Here is an 18,447-nt window from a genome sequence, read left to right on the forward strand (position 1 = left end):
CAATGATCATGAACTTGACCTGGTACATGAATCATGAACCAAGAATACACCAGCAAAGCCTTTCCTCACCTGAAGATACATTCTAGAACATCCGATGGGAAGTGACACTACCATCCGACCATGTGATCCCGAAATGGAACCGCCCCACCGTACTAGGAGATAGTAGAAAACCCTCAAGCAAGCAAAGTAAGACAAGTACAGAAGGACTACAAGACTCCGCAAACATCCATGTGACTCAACTCACAAACATTAGTGACTCTAAGGAGAGAGTGTCATCGCATAGCTTAAGATGGATACCATGGTACAACCTCCTAGGTCCCGGCTCTTTGTCTTGGTAACCTCTCTCGGCTTCCGGCTCCAACTAAGTCTCATGTGGACCCTACCAATCCTTTCATGAAGACAAGGTGGTAAGTTTGCCATTCCAAGCCTTCTCGTAACATTATGAGCCCTGTACAAGCACTACACCTATGCACAAGGTACATTATCTTAATTAATATTTATTCTAACCACCCCCTAATGAATTATTAGGTTATCACTTTTTATCTGACTTCCGACGGGTTATCCTGTCATCCACTTCGGGCACGACCCCCGCTCGAAAGCCACTCTCTCTCATAGAACACTATAGGAAAGGTCTCTCTACGAGAACTGTATGGCGAAACAAACAACCATACCTAATCTTGACAAACCACAGGTGAAGGATACACAATCACTAACCAAAGATTGACCATTTGGACAAAACACACAATGGCTCACATCAATAAGGTTATACATCAACACTTGACCAAGGAAATATAATAACATAGGACACAATGACAATTCAACCAAAATTACAACGGAATTTAGACTTGACTGCAAACACCATTTAAACAAGATCCTAATACAGGCAATCTTTTCTTAAAACAACAAAATGCATAAATAACTTGCAATTTAAGATTTCCAGAAAATAAGAATTACAACTATATTAATACGAATAATAAATGTTGTCATTTTATTGTAAAAAGAGATAAATGAACCAGGACACATAGAATATGCAGAACTTAGACGATATAAACTCAGAATTTTAAACCTTAAGATATGTCAATATCTCTTAGTGAAAAGAAACATATTTGCAACATTACATCTTCCGTAATTCTATCATGCTCCCTAACAACTAACCTTATACTAATCTCCCTTATTAACTATTATAGGGAAACAATATTTTACTATGGCAACATTAGATAGTTTTGAAATCCACTTGATTCAAGTTTATAACATAAGTTAGGGTCAAAATAAATATATATATGTCATCATATGAATCTTACAAGAAAAACATAATATTCAACTCAACTTATAATAGAAAGGATGACATCTTTATTTCTTGATAATAGTAGTGATATAACACATTACATCACTTTTCTGGAGGAGACAGGGGGGTGGATTCTTCAGACTCACTAGGACTTAAAGGAGTATAACCTTCAAATTCACTTTCACTCAGAGGGGTATATCCCTTAGATTCATTATCGCTTAGAGGAATATATTCCTTAGATGTATCAGAACTTATGACAATTGGCCTTATTGGTGACTGCTCTAGCTCAGGTTTTTTTTCCTTTACAGTAGTAGTCTTTTTTTGTAAGACATTCAGTAGGGACTTTTCCTATCACATCACTTTCTTCAGGCGTTGGGTTCACTTTGGAAGGAACATTATCCAAAACAGGTTTGACAGACGTTAGAGAATCCTTCTTGACTCTCAGATAATGGGCATACCCAGCTACAAACTTTCGAGCTGTCTGTTTGATACGCACCATCTCTGTAATGATTCAACATTAAGCTATTACTCTCCAAATTCTTTTAACGAAGTGACTATTAAGTCCTAAAACCTAGGCTATGATACACAAGCATGAGTTTTCTTTCATAAAGACAAAAGGTGTGCTACCACGTTCTTTAATTGAAATATAACTAATCATTTAGACAAATTTCACTATTATAGCAATTAACTTAATTACATCTATTACTCTATGATTTTTCATTCATCTATTCCAAACAATTAATAATACCTTTCAATAACAATGATATAAGCAATATCATATAAATAATCATAAGCTATATCTAAAACTTCCAGTTTCACACTTCCTTAAATAATAACCCAAAACTAAAAGAAAATCCGACCTCTTTGTGAGCTTGACTAGTTGAGAAACTTCTGATGCTCTTCCGCCAACCAGAACTATGTCTTGTTTGCAAATCTCTCTCTCCAATCTATCCTTCTTTACTCACTCTTTTTCTTCCTAAACTGTCCTTTCCATTCTCTCTACTCTCTCGTCATTCTTCTTATTTTGTTTCCTCTTATCCTCCTCTCCTCTATTCAATTCTTCTTTCACGAATCTATCGTCCTTCCTTGCTTGCGAATGAAAAAGTGTCCTCTCTTCCTATCTCCCTCCTCTATTTATCTTAATATTTCGTATGATTTCTCCTTATTCAAAGGCTCGGAGATTGTAATTGTTTAGGAGTCAATTACTTTTAACTCCTTACTTTTCCCATGTCTACAAGAGATGACATTCTTTGATGCATTTACTGCTATTATCGTGCAAGATTTAACTATTCATTGGTTTCCTATCGTTGACTATCCTAGGCTCTTGGCACTATGTGTATGTTATCATATTATTTACTGCAGTTTATTTGCATCTTTTTCTGCTGTTTATGCCACCGCTGAGTGTCTTCTTCTACGAATGTCGATCAATATATCGGTGGGTTTAACTATGACTGGTATTAAATCCCTGCCACCATATTGGGTATGTGGCTGCAACGTGATTTAGCATACTACTTACTGCAGTTATATACCACAGATTGTGGATTATATAGCAGTCGACGTCTATCTTTACGGAATGAGGGAGTTGTCATGGGCGAGTTTAATGCTCACGCTGCTTGAACTATCCATGGTCTCCACGTTACCTGTTGACCAATTCTTAATTGGCGATTTATGTTTCTTGCACGTTGTTTATGCTTTGGTAGGAGCGGTCGTCTATTGCATCGTAGAGTATGTTTCATCGCAAGGGAGGAGTGGTCGATGTTCATTGCAACATGGTGCAGCTTATTTAAATGGGAGGAGAGGTGGTAATCGATGGTGTTTCCCTTAAAACGACTTACCTTTGGTTTACCTCCCACCACATTCGGCCTACAATGTGGAGTATGAAATATTTTAAAAAGGGAGGAGGGTGGTCGGTGGTAATACCGACCCCTCCCTTTTATTAAGGGGGGTGGTCGATATACCCTCTTTATCATTTAGTTCTCTTAAAACTTAAACTTCACTTGCCACTTTATTTAATTTGTTTTATTTTAATTTTCATTTTTTTAATTATATTTTTAATATATAGTTAATGACCTTTCATTAATATATATATATATATATATAAACATTAATCTTGTTTAACAAATTCTCTAATAACCATTTTCTATAATTAAATATATATGTAAATATATATTTTGGCTTTTCATTAAAACAATATTTATATAAAATTTGTAAAACAAGCATTAATAAAATTATACTTTCTTAGACAAAAGACAATAATCATTCGATATAAGGTATGTTAAGTCGTAGAATCCAAATTATTCAACTTATCATAAATCACATTAAAATATAATTAGTCATATACTATATTTACCTTCGAATATATATATCAAAGAAACGAAACTCGGACTCGGCTCGGACTCGGCAAGGCCAAATCGGACTCGGACTCGGGACTCGGCGTCAGACTCGGCTCCAGACTCGGCTGGACTCGGGAAAGTGAAAAACTCAAAAAATTTAGAGATTTTTTAAGATCTAAAACTTGTTTCATGCACCCTTTATTGAATACACCTTAAAGACACAATAACATCATCAAACTCGGCTCATTTGATTACATACACAAGTATACATCAATCACATAAGCATAAACGCAAATTGTAGCTGAAGAAAATAACAAACATAGATATATAAATATTGTCAAATGTATACAATATTACAAAACTCATGGAATAAAAAATCCATGTCATCATATGATCATCATCAAATGTTTCATACAAATACCAAAGGTAAATACAACTACAAGTCTATGGCTCAGAGGAGCCTGCACCATCCGGCCCCAGCCCCCTGTGAAGGCGTCTAAGGTAGTTCCTGGATGATTCGACTGCCATAGCCGCTCCCCGTGACACCATGCCATGCTCACCAACATTAGGAACATCCGTGTCACTATCTGCCTCTGAATCTCCTGTCTGTGCTCGTGCTCTCCGCTCCTCCTCTGCCATGGCTACAGTCTCAACCTCTATATCTACCTGGTCGATCCAATCAATGTCAGACTCGGAGGTTAAATTTTCTACTTCTATCGACACAGTTTCCCCCATATTTTTCGACGGGGGTTTGGGGGCAGCGCCCCCAAGGTGGGGTCAAGGGGCAGCGCCCCTTGCGCGCTTCCTGTCGCGATACAGGGCGAGGTCGAGGGGCAGCGCCCTGCGAGGCCAAAAAAACTTATTACAAGTCTGAATTAGGGTTTCTTTGAGAGTCTTCCTTAGGGCCTGGTTTTGCACTTGTTGCTAATTGGGTCTTGCTTGGTGAGTATCATTCTTGAAGGTCCAAGCTAGGTCAAGTTGGTGAGTGATAAAGTCTGGAATGTCATCCTGATCTTCAAATGCCCTGAAATTTGGCTAAGTCTGGAATGTCCTGATCCTGAAATTTGACTAAGTCTGGAAAACTGAAGAATCCTCCAAAAACTAGATTTTGCAATATAACTCCTGGAGGCCCGAAACCACTCTCAAACATCCTGACAGTATATATGGAATATAACTTAAAGTATAAGAAAGAAGAAAGATATAAGGAAATGTCACTTATACTTAAATGTTATATTCCATAAAATAATCCTGACGGAGAGACCAAAATGTCAAATTTCGCCCTTCCAAAAAAACTTATTACTTTTTAAAATGTTTTTTTTTGTCATTTTATTAACCCAGCCAGTAGCCGAGTCTGGGGCTCAGGACTCGGCGAGTCTGGCGAGTTTACTCTCCAGACTCGGTCGAGTCCGAGTCCGAGTCCGAGCCCCTGGGACTCGTTTGGCCTGACTCGGACTCGGACTCGCCGAGTTTGGGCGATTTCGGGCGATTTTCGTTTCTTTGATATATATATATATATATATATATATATATATATAAGTTTATAATCAATTCCTAATATTTAAAATACGTACAACTATAGTATAGTTCCGAAAACCAACCATTGAATATATATGAGTATTTGTTTGAGTTTTACTCAGTTTGTGTGTTTAATGATTTTAATTATTGCATGTTATGTTTTATTTGTCTATGAAGGGTGAAAAATTGTTAATAATGTGAATTAAGTAGTGACTATGATTTAACGTCCTTCGTGTAGAAGTAGGTGAATTTTCGGAACTATACTATAGTTGTACGTATTTTAAATATTAGGAATAGATTATAAACTTATATATATATATATATATATATATATATATATATTCAAAGGTGAATATAGTATATGACTAATTATATTTTAATGTGATTTATGATATGTTGAATGATTTGGATTCTACGATTCAACATACCTTATATCGAATGATTATTGTCTTTTGTATAAGAAAGTATAATTTTATTGATGCTTGTTTTACAAATTTTATATAAATATTGTTTTAATGAAAAGCCAAAATATATATTTACATAGATATTTAATTATAGAAAATGGTTATTAAAGAATATTTTAAACAAGATTAATGTTTAAATATATATAAATATTAATGAAAGGTCATTAACTATATATTAAAAATATAATAAAAAAATGAAAATGAAAATAAAACAAATTAAATAAAGTGGCAAGTGAAGTTTAAGTTTTAAGCGAACTAAATGATAAACCCCCCTTAATAAAAGGGAGGGGTCGGTATTACCACCGACCACCCTCCTCCCTTTTTAATATATTTCATACTCCACGTTGTAGGCCGAATGCAGTGGGAGGTAAACTAAAGGTAAGTCGTTTTAAGGGAAACACCATCGATTACCACCTCTCCTCCCATTTAAATAAGTTGCACCATGTTGCAATGAACACCAACCACTCCTCCCTTGCGATGAAACATACTCTACGATGCAATAGACATCGACCGCTCCTACCAAAGCATAAACCACGTGCAGGATACATAAACTGCCAATTAAGAATTGGTCAACAGGTAACGTGGAGACCATGGATAGTTTTGGCAGCGTGAGCATTAAACTCGCCCATGACAACTCCCTCATTCCGCAAAGATAGATGTCGACTGCTATATAATCCACGATCTGTGGCATATAACTGCAGTAAGTAGTATGCTAAATTACGTAGCAGCCACATACCCGATATGGTGGCAGGGATTTAATACCAGTCATAGTTAAACCCACTGATATATTGATCGACATGCGTAGAAGAAGACACTCAGCGGTGGCATAAACAGCAGAAAAAGATGCAAATAAACTGCAGTAAATAATATGATAACATACACATAGTACCAAGAGCCTAGGATAGTCAGCGATAGGAAACAAATGAATAGTTAAATCTTGCACGATAATAGCAATAAATGCATCAAAGAATGTCATCTATTGTAGATGTGGGAAAAGTAAGAAGAGTTAAAAGTAATAGACTCGTAAACAATTACAATCTCCGAGCCTTTGAATAAGGAGAAATCATATGAAATATTAAGATAAATAGAGGAGGGAGATAGGAAGAGAGGACACTTTTTCATTCGCAAGCAAGGAAGGACGATAGATTCGTGAAGAGAAGAATTGAATAGAGGAGAGGAAGATAAGAGGAAACAAAATAAGAAGAACGACAAGAGAGAGTAGAGAGAATGGAAAGGACAGTTTAGGAAGAAAAAGAGTGAGGAAAGAAGGATAGATTGGAGAGAGAGATTTGCAAACAAGGCATAGTTCTGGTTGGTGGAAGAGCATCAGAAGTTTCTCAACTAGTCAAGCTCACAAAGAAGTCGGATTTTCTTTTAGTTTTGGGTTATTATTTAAGGAAGTGTGAAACTGGAAGTTTTAGATATAGCTTATGATTATTTATATGATATTGCTTATATCATTGTTATTGAAAGGTATTATTAATTGTTTGGAGTGGATGAATGAAAAATCATAGAGTAATAGATGTAATTAAGTTAATTGCTATAATAGTGAAATTTGTCTAAATGATTAGTTATATTTCAATTAAAGAACGTGGTAGCACACCTTTTGTCTTTATGAAAGAAAACTCATGCTTGTGTATCATAGCCTAGGTTTTAGGACTTAATAGTCACTTCGTTAGAAGAATTTGGAGAGTAATAGCTTAATGTTGAATCATTACAGAGATGGTGCGTATCAAACAGACAGCTCGAAAGTTTGTAGCTGGGTATGCCCATTATCTGAGAGTCAAGAAGGATTCTCTAACGTCTGTCAAACCTGTTTTGGATAATGTTCCTTCCAAAGTGAACTCAGCTCCTGAAGAAAGTGATGTGATAGGAAAAGACCCTACTGAATGTCTTACAAAAAAAGACTACTACTGTAAAGGAAAAAGAGCCTGAGCTAGAGCACTCACCAATAAGGCCAATTGTCATAAGTTCTGATACGTCTAAGGAATATATTCCTCTAAGCGATAATGAATCTATAAGGGATATACCCCTCTGAGTGACAGTGAATTTGAAGGTTATACTCCTTTAAGTCCTAGTGAGTCTGAAGAATCCACCCCCCTGTCTCCTCCAGAAAAGTGATGTAATGTGTTATATCACTACTATTATCAAGAAATAAAGATGTCATCCTTTCTATTATAAGTTGAGTTGAATATTATGTTTTTCTTGTAAGATTCATATGATGACATATATATATATTTATTTTGACCCTAACTTATGTTATAAACTTGAATGAAGTGGATTTCAAAACTATCTAATGTTACCATAGTAAAATATTGTTTCCCTATAATAGTTAATAAGGCAGATTAGTATAAGGTTAGTTGTTAGGGAGCATGATAGAATTACGGGAGACGTAACGTTGCAAATATGTTTCTTTTCGCTAAGAAATATTGACATATCTTAAGGTTTAAAATTCCGAGTTTATATCGTCTAAGTTCTGCATTTCTGTGTCCTGGTTCATTTATCTCTTTTTACAATAAAATGACAACATTTATTATTCGTATTAATATAGTTGTAATTCTTATTTTCTGGAAATCTTAAATTGCAAGTTATTTATGCATTTTGTTGTTTTAAGAAAAGATTGCCTGTATTAGGATCTTGTTTAAATGGTGTTTGCAGTCAAGTCTAAATTCCGTTGCAATTCTAGTTGAGTTGTCATTGTGTCCTATGTTATTATATTTCCTTGGTTAGGTGTTGATGTATAACCTTATTGATGTGAGCCATTGTGTGTTTTGTCCAAATGGTCAATCTTTGGTTAGTGATTGTGTATCCTTCACCTGTGGTTTGTCAAGATTAGGTATGGTTGTCTATTTCGCCATAGAGTTCTCATAGAGAGACCTTTCCTGTAGTGTCCTATGAGAGAGAGAGTGGCTTTTGAGCGGGGGTCGTGCCCAAAGTGGATGACAGGATAACCCGTTGGAAGTCAGATAAAAAGTGAGGGGGTGGTTAGAATAAATATTAGTTAAGATAATGTACCTCGTGCATAGGTGTAGTGCTTGTACAGGGCTCATAATGTTATGAGAAGGCTTGGAATGGCAAACTTACCACCTTGTCTTCATGAAAGGATTGGTAGGGTCCGCATGAGACTTAGTTGGAGCCGGAAGCCGGGAGAGGCTACCAGGACAGAGAACCGGGACGTAGGAGGTTGTACCATGGTATCCATTTTAAGCTCTGCGATGACACTCTCTCCTTAGAGTCACTAGTGTTTGTGAGTTGAGTCACATGGATGTTTGCAGAGTCTTGTAGTCGTTCTGTACTTGTCTTACTTTGTTTGCTTGAGGGTTTTCTACTATTCCCTAGCACGGTGGGGTGGTTCCAGTTCGGGATCACATGGTCGGGTGGTAGTGTCACTTCCCATCGGATGTTCTGGAATGTATCTTCAGGCGAGGAAGGGCTTCGCTGGTGTATTCTTGGTTCGTGATTCATGTACCAGCTCATGTTCGTGATCATTGTTCAGTTGAGACCTTGTGATCATTGTATCAACTTTTATGTAACCTTTATATTGTAACTTTGTAATCCGTGGTATTTGTGGTAACCATGTATTTATGGATATTGTAAAAGGGAATCATTGGAATGTTTGTTAATCAGTTGCCTTAATCTTTTGTATATATGATCTATGAGAAATGAATGCATTGGAGTACTTGATTCTTTCATTATGGAATTTAGATGTATGTGTAGATTTTATCTTAAACATTTATTTTTCCTAATTAGCTGTACAACTGGATTAACCATAGTGTTAATATAATCTACGAATTAATCTTCGTTGGTAACCCTTAGGAAATCATGTGTTAGTCTTCCGCTGTGTCGTTAAACGTGCTATTGATATGATTATGCATTTGTTTTTAAAAAAAAAATTTATTACACCTTTTAGTTGCCTAGTTGTATTGTTTTCCTTTAGGTTTTCTGGCAGGGCATTACACACACTGGTTGACAGAGAATAGATTTAGTTACCCAAAAAATCTGGAGTTATTATGTTTCTTGTGGAAACCTTGTTGCTGATTAATTGTCACACTTTTACTTGGGTTGGATGCCTTCAGATCAGGGCACAGATCTGTCCTTGGTATTGCTGGAAGCTGTGTTTCCCTCTGCCTGGTAAGGTTAATACTGAATAGCTGCTTGATAATTTGTTTCCTTCATATACTTTCTTTTTGTGTTTGAGTGAGTGTGGTTTTGCATTGTACCTGAAATTTTTATGGAAAACATCATACAAGGGTTGAGGAATGCATGCTTTGCCACACTCACAATTTTATGTGTTTCATAGACACCTTTTTGTATGGGTATCACAATGCTGAATTTTTTATTGAAGGCATTGCTACACTGCGTTAAAATATCATGTATTTTATGATTGTTTGTTAAGGTTGTATGGAGATATTATAGGTCTAATCTTGTCTTAGGCAACCTAAAAGTCCATTTTGTCTTACTTTAAGAGGCAGAGCTTGTTGATGGTGCAACTCTAAGGCATTCACCTTCCTAGAAATCGCATACTCATCAATCTCTCGGAGTGGATGTCTGGTTAATTAACATTGGTTGTCATGATGGACTTTTGCTCTGCTATCTTGACGTTAGCTAGTCTTTATTGTGGTGAGAGGGTTGCTTTTGATCGATTGTTTGGATTACACTATCATTGAACTATATCTTTTAGACATTCATGCCATTTATTAATTCAACATGCTTGTATATGATCAATTGGACTGGTTGAGGAGTTGATAATTTCTGAAAATACATGATTAAAAATATGAATATTTTGTAGAACAGGTCTCGTTGATGAATGTGTGTGGATGGGAATGACTTTTTTTCAATTTATGTGCACAAGCTGCAAAACAATTCAAGTTATAATTTTTATTTGCTTGATTTGTTTGATATTTTTTGTGATGGTTTTCTTGCAGACTGATTTGCGTTGCCATAGTCATGTTGTGCTAGCTTTTCAGAGGCAGTAGAAGCATATTTGGTGGGGCTATTTGAGGATACAAACTTGTGTGCCATCCATTGCAAGAGGGTTGCCATTCATTGCAAGAGGGTTGCCATTATGCCAAAGAAACTTCAGCCTCCTGGGAGAATCCATGGTGAAAGAGCATAAACTCTTTTGATCTGGCACAGATTTGCAACATTATAATTTTTTGATTCTATAGACTAGCTTCTCTTATATAGGCGTTGGACTAAACTGTTACATTATGCAGTAATTACGCTGAAGGCATTCCCTATGTGAACTAGACTGTTTAACTTTCATGATCGATGGCGCAGGCTCTTCTGAAGGGGTTGCAACACGATGAGAAACATCTAGACTGTTGAATTTTCCTGTTTTTCATTTGCTGTTTTTGATTTTTTTTGGCATTCATTTTGTCTTGCAATAATTTTAAACAATTACTGCAAATCTTCTTTGATTTAATGGCCAATTGGGGGATGCTAAAAATTGTTGATGTTTTTGCTGTTTTTTGTCCTGAAAGCTTTGCAGAGGCATCTGCCATTAGCTGAACTCTTAAGCCACAAACCCCACGCAGTATCAGCAATCAATTTTTATCACTCACATCCACTCCACTTGTTGCTTTCTTTGGTCCTTCCGTAGAAATTCATTCACAAGCACTGGCTATGTACGATAAGGTGGAAGAATTTTTCACACCCACTCCACAAACGTTGCGTTCTTTGGTTGTCTTTCTTTCTCCAGAAGCCTCCTCTCGCTATAAATTCTGAGAGTTGTAAGATTGCCATACTCACACCAAAGTTTGAATTGCATTAGCATCCAATTCTATGGACTTTCTCTTGCATTTGCCAATGGTGTAATGGAAAAGATTGGCGAGATTGCAGTATAGCAAGCATTGAATGAGGCATCTCTTTTGCTCAACTTCAAACAATAGCAACCCTATAACCTACTTTCATGGTTCATACTGGATTTTTCATGAATGCCATGATTACATGTCACCTCCATCGCCAAGCGCCGGGCAGAACTGTCAGGTGAATATAGCGATTTTTCTTGCAGTGCATCCAAATGTGGCGCATGTATGAGTTCGAATTGTAAGGGAGCTTCCTTCCAGTTTGATTTACTTAATTCTCCATTGTTATGATAGTTTAATAGATTTACATAGATAGCCAAATCTGTGATTTAATTAATAATTATAGGGGATTACTCTTTGGGGATTCTTCGTAATAGAGATTGATTGGAGGATTTGGCAAAATCATTGGTAGTATGACGAGAGGGCTTTGGTATTTCTGATATAGATTGTAATGTCCCCTACCTGATCTATTTCAATATATTAAAATTTGTTGATAATTTTCAATTAGTTATCATCAAGTGTTTATCTATTTTCCTCATTAGATGATTAATTTCATTATTCATAGTTTTTAATATAGATATCAAACCTTGCTACTACTTCAGTTTTAAGGGAGAAAGGGTTTACGTATGTTAATAAAGCACTTAGAGACCAACTACAATAGGTTCCCTCAAAGTTTACAGATCCAAGCCCTTACTTATCTTGGGTCTATACCCTCAAGGATTATGGGTCGCTGATCCCCACCCTAACTTGGGACTTAACCTATTTCTTGGATTTAGACTGCCCCTCTTTGGAACATCTCATTCCCATCTTCTTAAACACTGACAGTAATAACATTATTTAGACTATAAACATAAATATTTCTTATATATTATGAATATATATATGAAATTACGTATGACTGTCATATATATTGCAGTCCATATTAATATTACTATCAATTCTGCATAAGAACATTATTGGGCTTCATATATTAAGCATACTTATTAAACACATCCCATGCATACCACCAAGAACAAGGATGTTACTCCTGTAACTTAATAACAGTTCTGATCTGATCTGATCCATGGTGATGTTACTAGATGCTTTGATTCCTTTTTCTTTATATCTCTCAATGTGAGGGAGAGGTCATACCTCTTCATCATGTATGCCCTTTGGCAAGAGACACACCCTTTCACCATTAACACCCTTTGAAAGTGTGCAACTCTTCATTATTTCTGCCCTTTGAAAGGGACACAACCTTTCACAATCAGACCTGCACTTCTTATTTAAATCAGATCTGCACTTATTTCCAAGTTATCCCCCCCAAATGAAGTTCTCTTCTCCTTTTTATATCTTATTTTTGAGGGAGTCACAACTTTTCCTTCCATGTCTTTTAACCATTCACCATTCATGAACTTAATTAATTATATTTAATTATATTCTTTATATTATAATTTCATTTTTAATATTTTAATTTTATTATTAAATTCCATTTCAAAGTGGGTACATTACATAGATAGAGGATTCAGTAGTTGAATATTCTAATTTTACATCTTTCAAGATCTTATATGAAAATTTTAAATCACTTGCAATTTTTTTGTAGTAATTTACTTGGCATGTTTTTGTTGTGAAAGCTCCACATTGTTAAATGTATCAAGATACTTTTTTTGAGATGTCAAAAAAAAAGAACCAAAGAGAAAGTTATTCTGGTAATTGTACGCTGATCACATTTTATTGGTGTTAATGTGGCATCACATGATTTGTTGCTTTTTATATCCTAACACTAATACTCAAACATGCAACTCAATACTCAACACCAACACGAACACAAGAGTAAGAGCTAACATTCCATTATTGACAATAATTAACAAAACATGATTCATTCAATTACCAACCATAAGATTAAGAGAAGAAAGAGAAATAAAGAGAACAGTTAATGAAGGAAATTTATTGAGTTGATTCATTCAATTACCAACCATAAGATTAAGAGAAGAAAGAGAAATAAAGAGAACAGTTAATGAAGGAAATTTATTGAGTTGAATTGCTTGAATGGTAGTTAAAAAAAAATGGATAGCTATACTTTGGCCGATAAGTCTGGCAAAAGAAGAACTATTGGAAGATACAAAAAAAATAGCAGCAACAAAATGCAAAGCAGTTAGGGTTTTTTAACACGAGATCTAAACTTCTATTTTTATTTTGCTCTTGGAAATTTCAGCTTTAAACCAATTTAACAAACACTATTTCTTTTTGGCCACTTATCTCATTGTATGTAGGGTTTTATTCCTCGCTATTTTTCTTTATATGAGAAATCAGATTGAATTATACAGCTGTATATGTTTTTTTTCAAAAGATACACTATTCTATTGAGAAAATTATAGATATTTCTATTTTATTAGTTTTGACAAAAATTTATTCAAATTTTACTACTCTTTAGATCTAACCAAAACATATATGGGGTTTAGCTAATAATGTGTTTTTTCTTATTATTCAAGAAATAGCTTTTCTTAATTAGCCGATAGGCTATTTTAGGGGAGGAACTCCTACCGGAAAAGTCTCACACCTAACGTGTGAAACATTGTGCGTTGCCCGTAAATTGCGTTCGTTTCCCGTAATTTCTTTTAACGTGCCTCTCGATAACTTTATCGTAAGATAAAGCAATTTAAAAAATCTTGCGATTTTGAAGAGCACATTAACTTACTCATACGTATGTTTTTAATGATAATTCGACGAGTCCCTCTCTTTTTTAATTTTGAGTTGTTCTTAGACATTTTTTAACTACAAATATACTCAGAAATTTAATACCCACGATCTTAACCTAACCTAACCCGCCTTAATGGAAATTTGGTATTTGTTAATTGTTGCTACACTTTTTTTTATTAAAATAAATAAATAAATGATGACTAAATATTATAAATTTTGGAATTTTTTAATTTATTTAATACAATCATTTAATAATCATTTTACAATAATTGAATTGCATTATTAGAATTTTATATATTATTGTTTATTTTAAATTTCATTATATTCAAATGATTTTAGATGTATAAATATGTAATAAAAATTATATACTAGAATAATAATTTATTTATTTTATAAATATAATTAATTTGTATCTTTATATAATAAATTATAATATTCTAAAAGGATATATGGACATTTAAATTTAAATTAATTATTATAGTAAATATAATATTTTTTAGTTTAAAATTATTATAAAAATATAATAACATTTTTTTTTCTAAAATAAATAATAAACAATGTATAGTTATTCTAAAATTTGAAAATATAAAATATTTTGTTCTTTTCTTTCAATATAGTATTTGAATTGTCTTTTAATTTAATTTTTAATAAATAATAATTTTGATTTTTGTAAGATATTTTTAAATAATAAATAAATATTAATAATATTTGCAATTCTATTGTAACAAAATTTGCCTCTATTTCTTAGTTTGATTTAATTAATTTTTTTAAAGATATTTTTTATTTTATTATATTAATTATTGTAATGAATAGTGTATATTTATATCTTATATTTAATAATATTATAAAATTTTAAAAACAATTTTATAAATATCAAAATTGTTTAACGATTTAAAAATTATTTTTATTATAATATGTAGATTACCATTTTTATGAAGGGTCGGGGTTAAGGTTATCTTGAGGCTATGGTTAAAGGTTTGTTAAAAGTAAGGTTTCCATTCTAAGATAAGGCTTAGGTTAAGATTAGGGTGAGTATTAAGGTTCAATTAGAGTTACAGTTAGTGTTATTTTAATTTAAATTTATTATAATAAAAAATAATTATTTTTTAGTTTGAAATATTATAAAATGTCTTAACATTAATTTTATTTAAAATATATAACAAACAACATACATCTATATTGCAAAGGGTTTAAGAACAAAAAGGCGAGGGTTTCTCTCCCAAGGAGGACGAACATTAGGAAATGTAGAAGGATGAGGATATGGAGCCCACAGATCACCTCAGGGAGGAAGAGTTGCAAGCCCTTAATTGCGAAGTCCGTGAGTTGAGGAACCGCCTAGATAGTTTGGGGGTGGATGAGGACATTCAAAAGTTGAAAGAGGAAATCAAAGAGATCACTAACATGTTGGATGCTAGGGACAAGCATCTCGTTAGCATCAACAAATTTTACATTCGTGTCATGCACAACTCGGTCCTGACGCTCTGGCTCGTTCACGACAAAACTGCTAAAGATGAAGTTGACAAACAAGATAGCAAGGAACTCTATATGTTCTTTTGCTGTTTTTTTCACTTTTGGACTTACGGGGCCTTGATGTTGTTTATGTGCTGTTGATAGTCCGTGACTATGTTAAGGGTCAACACCTTGGTTAACGTTGCTTTGCTAATCAAAAGCATACATCTATATTAAATTTTTAAAATATATAATATTTTGCTCTTTTTTTTAATACAATTATTTTATGTTCATCTTTACAATATTTAAATAATCTTTTTATTTTAGTTTATATAAATAATAATTTAGATTGTTGTCTTAATAGAAAATTGATGAAATCTAGTTTAAAAAATAATTATTATTAATAATAATTATAATTCTATTGTAAGTTTTGATGTTTGGAAGGTAATTGAGGTGTGTTAAGCTAGGGGTTAAAACTAAGATTCCTTAGCTTTTATCCCTAAGCTAAATAAATCATACCCAAAGGAGTTTCTCACCATATTACTAAGGATAGTTGTAGGTTGTAGGAGACCCTCATCAACACCTTCCAATCTCGTTTCCACATAAGATGACAACATGATTGAATTGATTCAAAAGTTAAGGTTTCCATTCTAAAGCTTGGGGTTAGGGTTACAGTTGAATTAGGGTTAATGTTAGCATATGTCCAAGACTAAGATTTAAACTAGGGTTAGATATAGTGTTAGGGTTGGGGTTCAATTAGTATTAGGTTTAGGTTAGTATTATGGTTATAGTTAATGTGTTCTATATTAGGATTAAGATGTAATTAAGGTTATTGTTCTCTTTGCAATCCTAATTATGATCATAATCACAACCCTAACCCTAATTCTATCTCTAGCCCTTAAACCTAATTCTAAACCTAATCCTAATGGCAAACTTGATTGAATTTTTAACCATAATTGTGAACTTAATCCTAACCAAATTCTAACTCTAATGCTAATTTTAAATTTAATCCTAACCCTAAACTTAACACTAACTCTAACCCCAACAAAGAAGACATATCAATGATAAAGACCAAATCTATTTAATGTAATCTATTTCATAAGTTATTTCCTCATATTCTTAAAAACCTACAATCTATAAAAGAAGATTCGAGGGGATTTATAAGTAGGATCTCACATGTTGATGTATGTTTACTATAACATACTTGTAAAGTGGAAAATTTGGGAACCTTAGCCAATTCACCACTTGAGAGAAGAGGGAACTTTGCTAGGGTTCAATTTTCACTTGGGGAGACTTTACATTCAAAAGAGGGGATGAATCTACTAGATCCAATCTCAAAGGATGCAAGGATTGATTGTGATTACAATGTAATTAACCCTATTTTGTAAGTTGATTGATTGAATTAAGACAAAGTGCTAAAAATGAAGACAAAGTATGAGAAAACAACAAGCTGCAGATTCGAGATTCAGTCGTGCACCTGGATCTGAGAAGTTTGACATGATTCGGAGCTGCTTTGCGAAATCCGATAAAAGTTGCAGGGACCGTGTGTTCGAACAGGGGCACCCTCCTATCGGTCCTCCGAACTTTCCGCGCGTCGAAAAGGGTTTTTCCGTCTCTGCAAATAAAGCTTAATTCCAAAAGTACAACTGCACACTTGTTTCTTGCACACATAAAGAAAGGGAAATGTGTTGGGAATAGGAGTTTGCCTTTAGGCCAAACTCCGATTTTGGAATTAATCAAGTGGTTGAAGTAATGTAAATGAAATGACTGAAAGTAGAAATCCTCTTCTTTAAGGGGATGTTGAATTGACTGAAAATGAAATGCTTATACCTCCTTGTGAAGTTTTGCTTGCTTCCACATGGAATTAGGGTTTCATGAAGTAGAATGTTGATCTATTCTTCAATGCTTGAAATCTTGTCTCTATTGTTGCTCCAAAGCTTGAAGGAAGACTGAAAATGCTCAATTGCTCTTGAATGCTTGATCTCTTGAATGCCCAGATGCTTGATTGAATTTCATAATCTGTGAAATGAGAAAGAAAATCCCTCTTATATACTTGCCAATGGAATTAATTGATTGATTTTTTGACTTAGGCCGACATAGGGGGGATTTTCCCACTCCAAGTTGAGAAGAGCCAAAGGGAGGGACCCCAAGATAGGTCCCAAATAGGGGATCCTAGGGCACCACGCCCTGGTCCTGCCCTATTTTGGGGTAGGATCAAGGTGCAGGCAGAGTGCTATGTTGAATTGCAATGTATTTTTGATGTGCCTGAGCATATTTAGGTCTCCGATCAGGGAGGCGCAAACACTAAGGCGAAGACCCAGATGTAGTCGAAAATTGCAAGGGGTGCAATTTTAGGACGTTACGATACTATAAATTATTATCACAAGTTGTTGGATTTCACATATAATATTTTGCTCTTTTTTTAAATACAATTATTTTATGTTCATCTTTACAATATTTAAATTATCTTTTTATTTTATTTTATATAAATAATAATTTAGATTATTGTCTTCTTAATATAAAATTGATGAAATCTAGTTTAAAAAATAAATATTATTAATAATAATTATAATTCTATTGTAAGGTTTGATGTTTGGAAGGTAATTGAGGTGTGTTAAGTTAGGGGGTTAAAACTATAATTCCTTAGCTTTTATCCCTAAGCTAAATTACTCATACCCAAAGGAGTTTCTCACCATATTACCAAGGATAGTTGTAGGCTGTAGGAGACCCTCATCAACACCTTCCAATCTCGTTTCCAAATAAGATGACAACATGATTGAATTGATTCAAAAGTTAAGGCTTCCATTCTAAAGCTTGGGGTTAGGGTTATAGTTGAATTAGGGTTAATGTTAGCATATGTCCAAGACTAAGATTTAAATTAGGGTTAGATATAGTGTTAGGGTTGGGGTTCAATT

The 18,447-nt window shown here is 34.1% G+C and overlaps 1 pseudogene; it reads left to right on the forward strand.

Moving 5' to 3' along the window:
* LOC131034793 (uncharacterized) overlaps nt 1-11,825 on the forward strand; it is a 36,707-nt pseudogene extending 24,882 nt beyond the window's left edge.
* Nucleotides 11,826-18,447: the final 6,622 nt, after the last annotated feature.

Source organism: Cryptomeria japonica, chromosome 3 (assembly GCF_030272615.1).
Source record: "Cryptomeria japonica chromosome 3, Sugi_1.0, whole genome shotgun sequence".
NCBI classification, from domain to species: Eukaryota; Viridiplantae; Streptophyta; class Pinopsida; order Cupressales; family Cupressaceae; genus Cryptomeria; species Cryptomeria japonica.